At 40.3% G+C, this 11,299-nt stretch overlaps 1 long non-coding RNA gene across 2 annotated transcripts; it reads right to left on the bottom strand.

The window, feature by feature from the left end:
- Nucleotides 1-830: 830 nt before the first annotated feature.
- On the bottom strand, nt 831-10,389 carry LOC147821619 (uncharacterized). Of its 2 annotated transcripts, XR_015446761.1 has the most exons (8): nt 9,246-10,389; nt 8,493-8,593; nt 7,317-7,392; nt 7,009-7,100; nt 6,220-6,284; nt 2,581-5,788; nt 2,084-2,137; nt 831-1,269 (listed from the first exon to the last, which is right to left on the bottom strand). It is a non-coding gene; the product is annotated as an uncharacterized LOC147821619 (long non-coding RNA). The 2 variants fall into 2 exon arrangements; XR_015446760.1 differs by having other exon boundaries at nt 7,317-8,593.
- Nucleotides 10,390-11,299: the final 910 nt, after the last annotated feature.

The raw sequence follows: 11,299 nt of genomic DNA on the forward strand, positions 1-11,299 counted from the left end.
TAAAGAATGAAAAACTAGAGTCATTTATAGCTAAATGGATGCATATCAAGGCCATACTCTTAAGTGAAATAAATAGGACACACATGTGTAAATACCAAATAGTTTCACTAGTGTGAGAAATTGATAGAGTAAATGAGGGTTAAAATGATTAAAATGAATAATTGATAATTTGAAATAAGAAAAAAGGTCCAAAGACAAAGGAGTGAAAGGAGGGGAAGGGAAACAGAAAAGAGGGAAAGGAAAAACTATGAGAAAAGAAAAAAAATGGAAATGAAATCTATGTAAATAGGGAAGGGTGGAGGGTTTGAAGGGTGCACAGGTAATGGGGAAAAAAATAAGAACCAAGATATGTCGTGTCCAGGTACAAGGATCCAGTGATAAATGTAAATGAATTGTATACCTAAAATGTACCAATAAAAGAACTTATAAAAAAACTACTTACTGGCTTAAAGACATGGGTCTTTCCAGAACTCCAAGGATAAAGCCTGCTAAGAGAATTCTTTCTCCCTTAAATGAAAATATGAAGAAGTTCTGAGGGTCAATAACTATAGTGATGAATATTTGGATACTATCAATAATTTCTACCTTCCTCTCTCTGACTGTGAGCATGAAAAGCACATTTGGCCATGAAGAATGGTCCAGCCATTCTACATGACAATGGGATGCAGCCTCATAGCCATTGAGAAGTCTCTATTGTTTTACCTCCACTGACATACATGTCAAACAGCAGGGAAAAGAAAAGTCCCTTCTCCAAAGTTCATCAGAAAAAACTAAGATATTCCATGGCTGAAGATCTCACAAGACCTGATCATGACTCTGGCCTCGCAGCATTCATGGTGAAAAAACATCACATGGCCAGGTTACGTAGAGGCTCATTTTTTACCTTTCTAAGGAATATCATGCCCTGTAGCCAGGCTACATGCACAGAGGTCTCATCTATCATCAGCAATCTCACCACAACAAACATTTTTTCATCACTGCAGATATCTGAAAGGAAGGCAAACCGCACCATGCTAAAACCTTATCCTTTGCTGTGCAAGAACACTGCACTGTGCTCTGGCATCACCACTGGCACAAAGGCTTTCTCTTCACTCTGATACCAAAAGCAATTTGAGTGCAAAACTCTCATCCTGAGACTCATTATCATCAACTACTGACCTGCAAAGAATTCTGTGCTTTCTCCTGGGCAGGGTAGTCCATCACAACACCACTGGACCAAAGAATAAGCACTCCAAGGATGTAGAGAAGATCAACATTCATTTTACTTCACTATACACGAAGGAAAAATTCAGGGTCAGTGGATTGACTCAGTTCTTCCTTCATTGCTCTGCTGGGCTCCAGAACCTAAAGCAAAGTCACAGCAACACCACTACCCCACGACTCCACATCAGGGACCCCAATATCACTTAGTGAAGGCCATGGATATTCCCTGCCTATGCTGCAGGGAAGGTCCATGGCTGTCCTTATACAGATCCTGGTGATGTTCAGGGCTCACCATGAGCTGGGACTCCCTCACTGGAAAAGAAGCACAAGAGATTCTACCCTTTGTGGTCTCCTCCGTGTCTATCTGTACAACTCCCATGTCATCCTATCATTCAGATTCCATCACGACCACCACGCTCCTCCCTCCTTCTTGTCAACAAACTAGCCATGCCATGGTAATGGATGCCCTTGAGAAGATACCTCCCAATTCACTCCAATCCCCATCTCAGGGACCCAATCTGTCACAGTGACCTCATGCCCTGCTTACTCCCCTAGTGGGACAAGTATGAAATACACATCATCTCTCCTGGAAGGGAACCAATAGCATCTGATGCTTCCTCGTGACAGCAAGAAGGCACAGAGCACCACACTTGTCAATGAAGAGGGCAGAATCAGAGGTTCACCATCGATAGCCAATCTGTCATAGAAAAACAGGCTACGATGCTGAGTGTGGCACAAACTCTGAACCACTCAGTAGTCAAGACCTTAGAGGGTGCATGTCTAGGAAACATGCGAATACCTCATGCACACCCTCTTCACATCCATCTGAATACAGACCATCACTTGGTGCCCAATGAGGTACCGACACGCTGATGCTCACCTGACACCTGCATGCAGTTCCAGCCATAGTCTGCTCATCTTCCCTTGAAGGAACCTGCAGAAAACATGGAGAACACAAAGTCAGTGTTGAGTCAATGAGCATTTCAATTCCCACAAAAACCACTGACTCACACTGAAAATGTACCTGGCTGCTGGGATAACTGCATGAAAACAATCCTGTCCCCACAGCCAAACCTCTCCTAAGTGGACCCCTGCAGACTCTCCTGTGCTACAGCTCCCCGGGCTGGGACACAGCAAGCAACCAAACCTAGACACCATGTCTTCTTCAGTGCTCACTCTTTTACCATCCATTTCACCTAAGCTGTGCCAAGTGTCCCCTCCCAGAGAGTGGCATTGCTGTGGATTCCATCCTTCCTTACTTGAGCAACTTCAAATCAAGCAGTGGGCTACAAATGCCAAGCCACACCTTTGTCACTTACTCACACATGTGGAAGTGGCAGGACCTCATTGGTGGCCTGGGCACAAGCCCACACTTACCTGGATGTCTGTATGCATCCACATGATTATACTGTGCTGCTCACTGTGACAAGACTGTCCCTGTGAATATGACATCAGAGAATACTGATTTAGTCCATGCGAGTATTGTGGAGGTCACTGTGTTAGACTGTGGCCCCTTTGCTTTAACACCTCAGCCTCAGGGGTGTTTCCTAGAAAAAATATGGTAAGAGAATTCTTTCTCACTTGAAGGGAAACCTGCAGAAGTTCTAAGGCTCAATATTCATAGTGGATGGTAGCAAGAATCCTGGCCTCCCCATCCACCTAGCCAACAGAAAACTACATTACGGGTCAGTTCCCCTACATGAAAATGGGACACTTACCAGCAGCCACTGGGAAGATTTCACCTTCACTGGCACACAGGGGAATCAGTGGGGAAAAGCAAAGTGTGCCCAAGTGCCCTCCCACAATGTACATCAGTAAAGAAGAAGGTGTTGCATGGCTGAGGGTAGCAGCATCTCCCAAGACCTTTTGGCAGGATACCTGGTGATGAAACATGTTAATACCAGGTTAGCCAGAGGCTCCTTCTGACCTGGATACAGACATCTGGCCTAGTGATCAGCTAGTATCCATGGTGGTATTTCCCTGGCCTTCCGTAAGTGTACATCAACCAACTTCTTGATCACTCTGTATCCATGAAGGGAAAAGGAACAAGACCATGCTAAAAGGATACAGCATGTTCTGCAAGCATACAATGTGCTCCATTCATTGACAACCACCACTGGTGTGGGAGGCTTCCACTCCACCGCATACCAGATTGAAACTGAGGGAAGAATATCATCCCAAGGCTCTGATCTTCATCAAGTGGGTGCCTGCAAGTTTCCTGTGCTTCTTTCTCAGCTGTCTGATACTCAAGCATGTCACTGCATATAGTAAGTAAGCAATGCCAGGACACAGGGACCTTGAACAGTACTTTTCCTACCCTATACAAAAAGAAAACTCACACAGACTAGATTTCTGATTTGTTAGTCTTTTATACTTGAATTTATTCACACAAAATATGGTATCGGCTACACTCAGGACCCCAACATGCTCCACTGAAGCCTAGGAAGATCCATTTCCTGTGCTGTGATGGAGGCCATACTTGCTGCTATCTGGATCCTGGTGAGGTTCCAGGGTCTGGCCTTTCCTGGCTGTGAGGTCTAGAAAACACACCTGAAAGAAGTCATCCTGTACTTTATCCTATGCCCTTCTTTTTCTCCATCTGCACAGTCCGCACATCATGGGATTACTCAGGTGTCCATCACCACTACAAGGACCCTCATTTATGCACACTGAAAGCCAGAGAAGAGAAAATGGACACTCCTGAGCAGACACCGGACAGACTGTTACAATCTGTATCTCAGGGAACTACTCTAGGATAATCTGAATCCTTGCTTTTTCTCTACAATGCCTAGTTTGTTGTTGTTGTTGTTGTTGTTGTTGTTGTTGTTCTTTTTTTTGAAGCAAAAAATTTATTAGTACATTTCTGGTAAACATAACAATAGCATTCATCACAGGGAATTTGTACCTGTTCATGATGTATCTTTCTTCTTCTTTTTTTCCCATTCTCCTCCCCTCCCTCTACCTCTCTCCTTCTCCTTTATTTACAAAAGCTTTGCTTCCATTTTTTTCTTCTATTTTCTTTTCTTTCTTTTTTCTTTCCTCTCCCCCTCCACCCTCTTTTGTTCCCCTTTACAATGGCCAGTTTAAAGGCACACTTTGGGCCTGGATGCAGTAGCACCTGATTCTACACCCTGATAGGAATGAGCCCCTTAACCTCACACTTGCCAAATAAAGGAGACTACCTCAGAGTTTCACTATCAACAATGAAAATCACATCTGAAAATAAGGTCTCTGATATGTGAATGTGGGGTCAGCTCAGAACTCGACAGTCACAGTGACCTTCCCAGCATAAGAATCCAGTACATGACAACATCTCATTAGGCTATTACCCTTATGCTAACCACCCGGATATTGAAGATTAGATGGGTGCCAATGGGCTGTAATTTATACTTTTGTTTTTCCTTGGTTTGTTCAAGGTTTTTTGAACACACTCATTCAATTGATCACTTCCATTAACTTGAAAGCACCTACAGAAAACTGTCATTTAGCTCTCATCTTGCTCTTCCATGTCACTGACTTTTTCTGCCCCTCACCCAGAAACAGAAAGGCATCCTTCAGCTATGTGTTAATAGAGTCCTTAATTCTATGTAAATTGTATTCTCTGGCACGTCCAAATGTGTAATAGAGCCATCTGTAAATTTTTCAACGTTTACTGTTGTGTTGTAACACCACCATGTCTACATCCAACCATGATGCGATGGATCTCTGAAATTGTACAGGTTCAATATTCATTTCTGTCTCATACAAAATGCAGTATTGCATTCACTAGATATTTTCATCATGTCTCTCATTTCATCCATTAGTACTTGTAACAAAACCTCAGTAACAAGTGTCAAGGACATCTTCATCACTCATCCCTGTATATGAAGATCTGATTTCCTGTGATGTGGTGAATGCCCACATTAGCACTTATAGAGAGATCAGTAGTGTTCTACTTTACAAACTTATTTTGCTTGCTGTGATGTAGTCACCCATCTATGGACTCTTGTCATAGACTTCTGATTTGGTATATGCCTCATTTGCACTTATACAACTTCAAATTCCCTATGTCACTTCATCGTTTCAGCATCCACTTACGTTATCTAGATACTTGAAGGCTTCCATGGATAAAGCCTTGTAAGAGAGTGTTGTCTGTCTTCAGTGATACATGCAAACCTTCCAAGGACAATATTTCAGAGATGGACTCAGTGAAAATTACATAAATCTCTTCTCCACCAGTAGCAATACAAGCATATTACATCTATTACATTCCAGAAAAGATGCAATGACATTTGATGTTTCCTTGTAATATTAAGGTGATAATATGTTTTGAAAACATGTATCACCAGAAGTGGTGGAATCTAATAAAACCTAACACAGTCATAAAATGAATTGCTGAAAATGAGATGTCACTAGTGAGTGACTATCATCCCAGACTAATATACTAGCCAAGACCTTAACATCTGAGCACCTAGTTAGGAACTTGCCAGGATTATAGAAGATCAAACAGCCTTCATTGGACTATGACCATTTTATCATTTACTTTGTTACTAGGGTGACTGCAACAACCATCTTTTCTGGATCACTGTGTTCTCTTGAAGGGCATCTGAAAAAAATACAAAGCCAGTTTGGCAAAGAAGGTGCTGTGTCAGAACATGAGCCCACTCCCTTTTTAATGTCCATTGCTAAAGGACAGCTAAACTCCTCAGGATACTTGGAGTCACCAAACAAAAACAGTATTGTCAGAGAGCCCATATTTTGTCATCTCCACACCCTGGAAATTAACCTATGCTTACTGCAGTCCTAGAGTTCCACAATAATTTCAATTAACCAGTTCATAATCACTCCCTCAGCAGTCCTTGCTAAAACATCAATTTTCCCTATGGCATATAAAGGATAAACTCATATTTACTAGAACTGTGAAGGACAAAATTATTTCTTATAGGAGCAGTGACCACTAAATCTAGTAATAGTCAGGACACCCTCATCCCTTTCCTCTATAGATGAAGATCTGGTTTAGAGTACCTCAGCACTTACCTCATAACCCTCTATGGACTTTACTCACTCCCGTGGGTAGGATAATTACAGTGTCTTCAGAGGAACTTGAAAATCAAATCATGAAAAATGATTTTGGAACCTATGTCATTCAAGGAAGATATTGACACATTCCCATGGTCATAGCGTTCAACATGACAAATCATATTCTTATCACAATTACATGGCTAAAGCTGAACACTGAGGTAAAAGCCTACTAAGAAATAACATCTTGTTGGGAAGAAACACTAGCAAAATTCCCATTGTCAATACTAGGGGATAGGAAATATGGTCAATGACCTACATCCCTATACAATAACCTATCACAATCTCTAAATAAGTCCATAGTACAATCTCATGTTTACAAAAAGCATTACTGAGAAATCATATTTTGAACTGTGTTCTAAGCAGAGGTTACCACAGGAGTTCAAAAGCATCATTCATGATATAAATACCAAAAAATAAGAAATGCCTCTAATGATTTCAAGTCCACAAACCTGTACACTAGGATAAAACTTAATGGGATACCTGTCAAAAAGCCAGGGTAACATTGTGTTTAGATATCCCATCCACGTTACCAAGAAATCTGAAGGTTATTTGTTGGCATCTTGGTAGGGACAATTTCTTACTTTCCAGGTTAGTCATAACATTTCATAAATTACCATCCTTAAGTTCAATCACTATAATTTAATAACTGTTGGAATCTTAGACAACACTTTGAGATGTGTGTTTAGGATGCATCGTCTTTCTACTGAGAGGAGAAAGAAAGGACAACTTTAAAATTTTGGTCACCTCCATCATCAGGGAAACCAACTGAAGTACTTAGATCTTTAGAACTTCAAGGTCAGAGATGTTCTTCACACCATTTTCTCTTGGCTGGCTACCTGTAGAAAAAATTATGGTCAATACTGTAATGTGGATCAGTTGAATAACTTACATAGATCCCTGCATATGCCTCCACAACTCCTAGGATTAAATTCAGAGTTTATCAAAACTTTATATAATAAGCTACTTGTTACTAGCAGTGGTAAACAGAATCATTCCTTTACTAAATATGTACAGGAAACATGCTAAAATAAATGTAAGAACTCCACACTTACAATATCCCTCTTGATCATCATGGCCATGGGTTCAACAAACTGCCACTGTTGGTCATCATGAGACTTACCACTGTATCTGCATGGAAATGTAAAAACATGGGTGACAAGTATATGTATGGTAAGACTTTTCTACTGGGACCCTCCAAATAACTTTCTTTATTGTCATTATTGCAAGATTTCATTTCTACCTGGACTCATCAACACTACTTGTATTCTTGATTATTTTATGATGAACATCATTGTTCCAAACCTCATTATCTCATGACTGCTAATATTTAACTTGTTAACTACCATGATGCATAAATGCATAATAATAACCTAAGTACATGAAAGTCATTTGAAATTCCCAGGGTAAATTCTCTCTAAATGTAAGATAATGCAATAATATGGTTTCTAGAATATGAAATACTGCATTCCTTATCTACATACTTACATTTTTTTATCATATGATAAAAATTGTAGGGAAACAAACATCACTGACCCACATATTTGATGATCTAATGATCGGTCTGGCATGTGCTGTACATGAAAATATTTACTCTAATACAGAAATATCTCCTGATAATGAACTTTCTAAGTTCACTGTTAACCCTTGACAGGAATCAAGACACAACCTACCAGGAACTGTTGAATAGCTTCTATACATCCATGATCACAGGACTCTACCTGGATTCTTGTGGTTCTCCAAGGTCAAGGATAATGTCAGATAAGACAACATTTCTTCATGGAATATCTGCCTAGTTCCTATGATTACTATAGTTGGGTCTATGTGATAAATACTTGGATATGTGCAACCTCCTTACAGGGTTACACATTCTCTCTGAAATACAGAAAAGAAACTGCGTGGTTTCAAGTGTTCCTAAGGATATTATTCGTCACCTGAATACTGGCAAAGAAATCATGATGGCAAGTGGTAGGGAAACCATAACCACTTGCCTCATGTGATCTGAAGATCAGGTGGTCTGTGCTTTAGTTTTGGTCTACATCAGCACTTGTTTGCATAACAGCAATGTCTGCCATTAAAGGCTGATGTTAGATTAACTGTGATCTCATGATAGAAATCTGCAAAGGCTTTAGAAAATACATCTTAAGAATACTTGAGAAGGTAAAACCAGTAAGATTGCCAAGCTGTGCTGTGGTTTGGGCCTACATCAGAACCTACATGAAACCACCTACCTACATGGTGTGCTGACCAACAGTTGAAAGGGTTACTATAAGGTCTTGACAGAAATCTAAAAATCCCAGTGTTTGGTGCACATCTCATTGCATGTCTATACCTGCAAATAAAGAAAAATCCATGTTTACTGTTACAAATTTATTTTTACCTATAAACATACTGTTCTAGTCGGTGTTTCCAAGGAAACAGATTTACCACAGGATATACTAATTTATAGGACTGTCTTACAATATTCTCCCAAAAAGTCAAACCCAGAAAAGTGCAATAGATCTTTCCACATAATATTCCACATGAGTCCAGCCAGAGGTCTACAGCCCTCAGCAATGTCTCATGCAAGTTCATATCAAGAATCTGCACCAAAAGGCCCAAGGGACAGTGGTAGAAGCTCAAAAGTCTATGCCGGCAGGGTGAACAATCTGTGCCAGAACACTGAGGGCTCTGCACTGGAACCAGGGAGTGATGCTCAAGACAAAGGCAAAGACCAGCATCCCCCCACCCACTGAGGGAGCAACAGCAAGAAAAGCCACTGAGTTCCAGTTACAACAAAGCTTCTCCTGGAAAATCAGCAGCCAGCATTCCTCCCCTCCTATCCTCCTTTTATGCAGTTCTGGCAACAATCCTTAGGTGGGTCACCCACCTGCGGAATCACCCTCAATTAAGCTGAGTGTTCCCACTTAAGCTGGCCATTATTTCATCCGCACACATACCAAAAACAATTTCAGTAGAAGAATTTCAACAGTATCATTAATTACCTTGATGTCTGGAAACAACATCTTTAATGAGAAATGTAACAGCAGCTCATCTCTGTGCACTTGGAAAGAGCTTGATGGGAGAGCAAAAGACTTGAGAACACAAGTTCCAGTGTCACAGTTCTAATTTCATGGTTTCTCAGTGTTAGTCAAGGGTGTTATCTATCCTTCCTTATCACTTGCCTGCATACCTGGAAAGCTCCATTAATAAATATGTACGTACACAGTGATGTTTTGACCCGAACCTAAGTAGAGCCATGTGATAAATACATTTAAGGACACAGTCTGTTCTATCAAGATACCAGCAAATAACCTTGGTCCACTTTCATCATTAGGGAACCATTAACCCTCTTTGGATCCCATCAAAACTTCAGTACCAGCAACATTCTCAGAGTCATCATATTCTCTTCACATAACACCTTCAATGATTAAATGGTCAATACTGTGGAAAAAATAGTATATCTTACCAAGACACATATAGTTATTAGTAGGATTATTACTAAAGTCATTATATTTAAAGTCTAAATGCTAAGGAAAAAAAAAGACAGCATTATTTCCCAACTGACAATTTTTTTCCTGACACACAAAAAGCATGATAACACAAATATCACCTTGATTGCCTAGGTATCTGAAAATCAAATGGTCCATATATTTTTTAAGCCCACATCATCACTCAGAAACCAGCAAAATCTCCATGAAAAATCACTGAGAAGCCTCACCAGCCCCAACCTCTGTCTTTCCCCTCATCTTTGCAAAATATGAACACTCTCATGTAGGGAACAGGGGAAGGGGACATTACCAGAACCTCCGCTGTAAGTCCTAGTGGCCTGTGAGCCATGGCAGCACACAGTGAATTACAGGAAAGGTAGACAAATGAGACTGAGAAGAAGCTGAGCTTTGGGTCTGATCAGTGCTGCTCTGGGTGGCAAAGACAAAAACCGTCTAGCTTCTAGCACCTTTTATTCAGTACATGGGGAAACAAATGTAACAAGTGAAAAATAGAGTTCAGTACTTCACATTGGGATAAACAATGTGTAAAAAAAGCTGGGGGGCAGTGGAAATCTAAGAACAATGAGGAATTATGCAGATGAAGATTTGGTTCCTCCCTGGCATCTCCCACAGGTGTGGTCTTGTCCTGCAGATTGCAGCATCCGGGGTGGGGTGGGGGGTGGGGGGTGGGGGGGTGGGTGGGCGGGATCACTGAGGTCTCAGTTGTGACCAGAGGCCAAAATGCAATTATGTCTGGAATGTCCTAGCTGGGCTGTAGGCAGGAGAACTAAGTCTACTCAAATGATTTTTCCCGAGTATTATGTAGCACTGCTCCCAACACTCTCAGACAGTTATGATGCCCCTAACAATCCTTTGTCTCCTGTTTACAGGGAGCAAATGCTCCAGTCAGTCCTATAGGACCTAATGAGATCTGATTAGTGCATGCCTCTGCTACTCAGTGTTATGTGGCCCTGGAATTGACCATTATGGGGGTATTTGCACTAAAGAAGTTAATAGATTCGACACTTGGAGCATTTCTTTTGGGAGAACCAGTTATTAAGCATTTACCAGAATATGCTGGTGCACAAAGTAATAAATGCACAGGGAGAAGCACTATGAATACTGACAACTCAATCTTTTTGTTTCCCATGAACTTCCTGCAACTTTTGTAGATGAAACAATATGTCAGTTTGCTCCACATATGCCTTAAAATACACTATTTTTCTAAACTGTTATATATTTTATGAAAAGAAATGTTAGACACTTTTATTACAAATTTCTTAATATAATATTAATGCTGGTTAGGAACTTACAAATCTCATGTCAAAAGTTTATAAATGTGCTTACAAAGATAGATATTAAATAATTCTTATTATATAATTGTTCAAAAAGATTTAGATAAGTGTATATATATATGTATATATATATATTACTAGACCTAGCATAGAAATCAGATACATAAATTTATAACATAGGTATAAATTTATAAAATCACTGATACAGGTTTGAACACACACACACACACACCCCTTTATCCATTCATCCTAGTGATAGTCTTATTAGTAGTG

The sequence above is a fragment of the Heterocephalus glaber genome, unplaced genomic scaffold (assembly GCF_053883595.1).
Source record: "Heterocephalus glaber isolate CG9 unplaced genomic scaffold, H.glaber_assembly_v1.0 deba00001724, whole genome shotgun sequence".
NCBI classification, from domain to species: Eukaryota; Metazoa; Chordata; class Mammalia; order Rodentia; family Bathyergidae; genus Heterocephalus; species Heterocephalus glaber.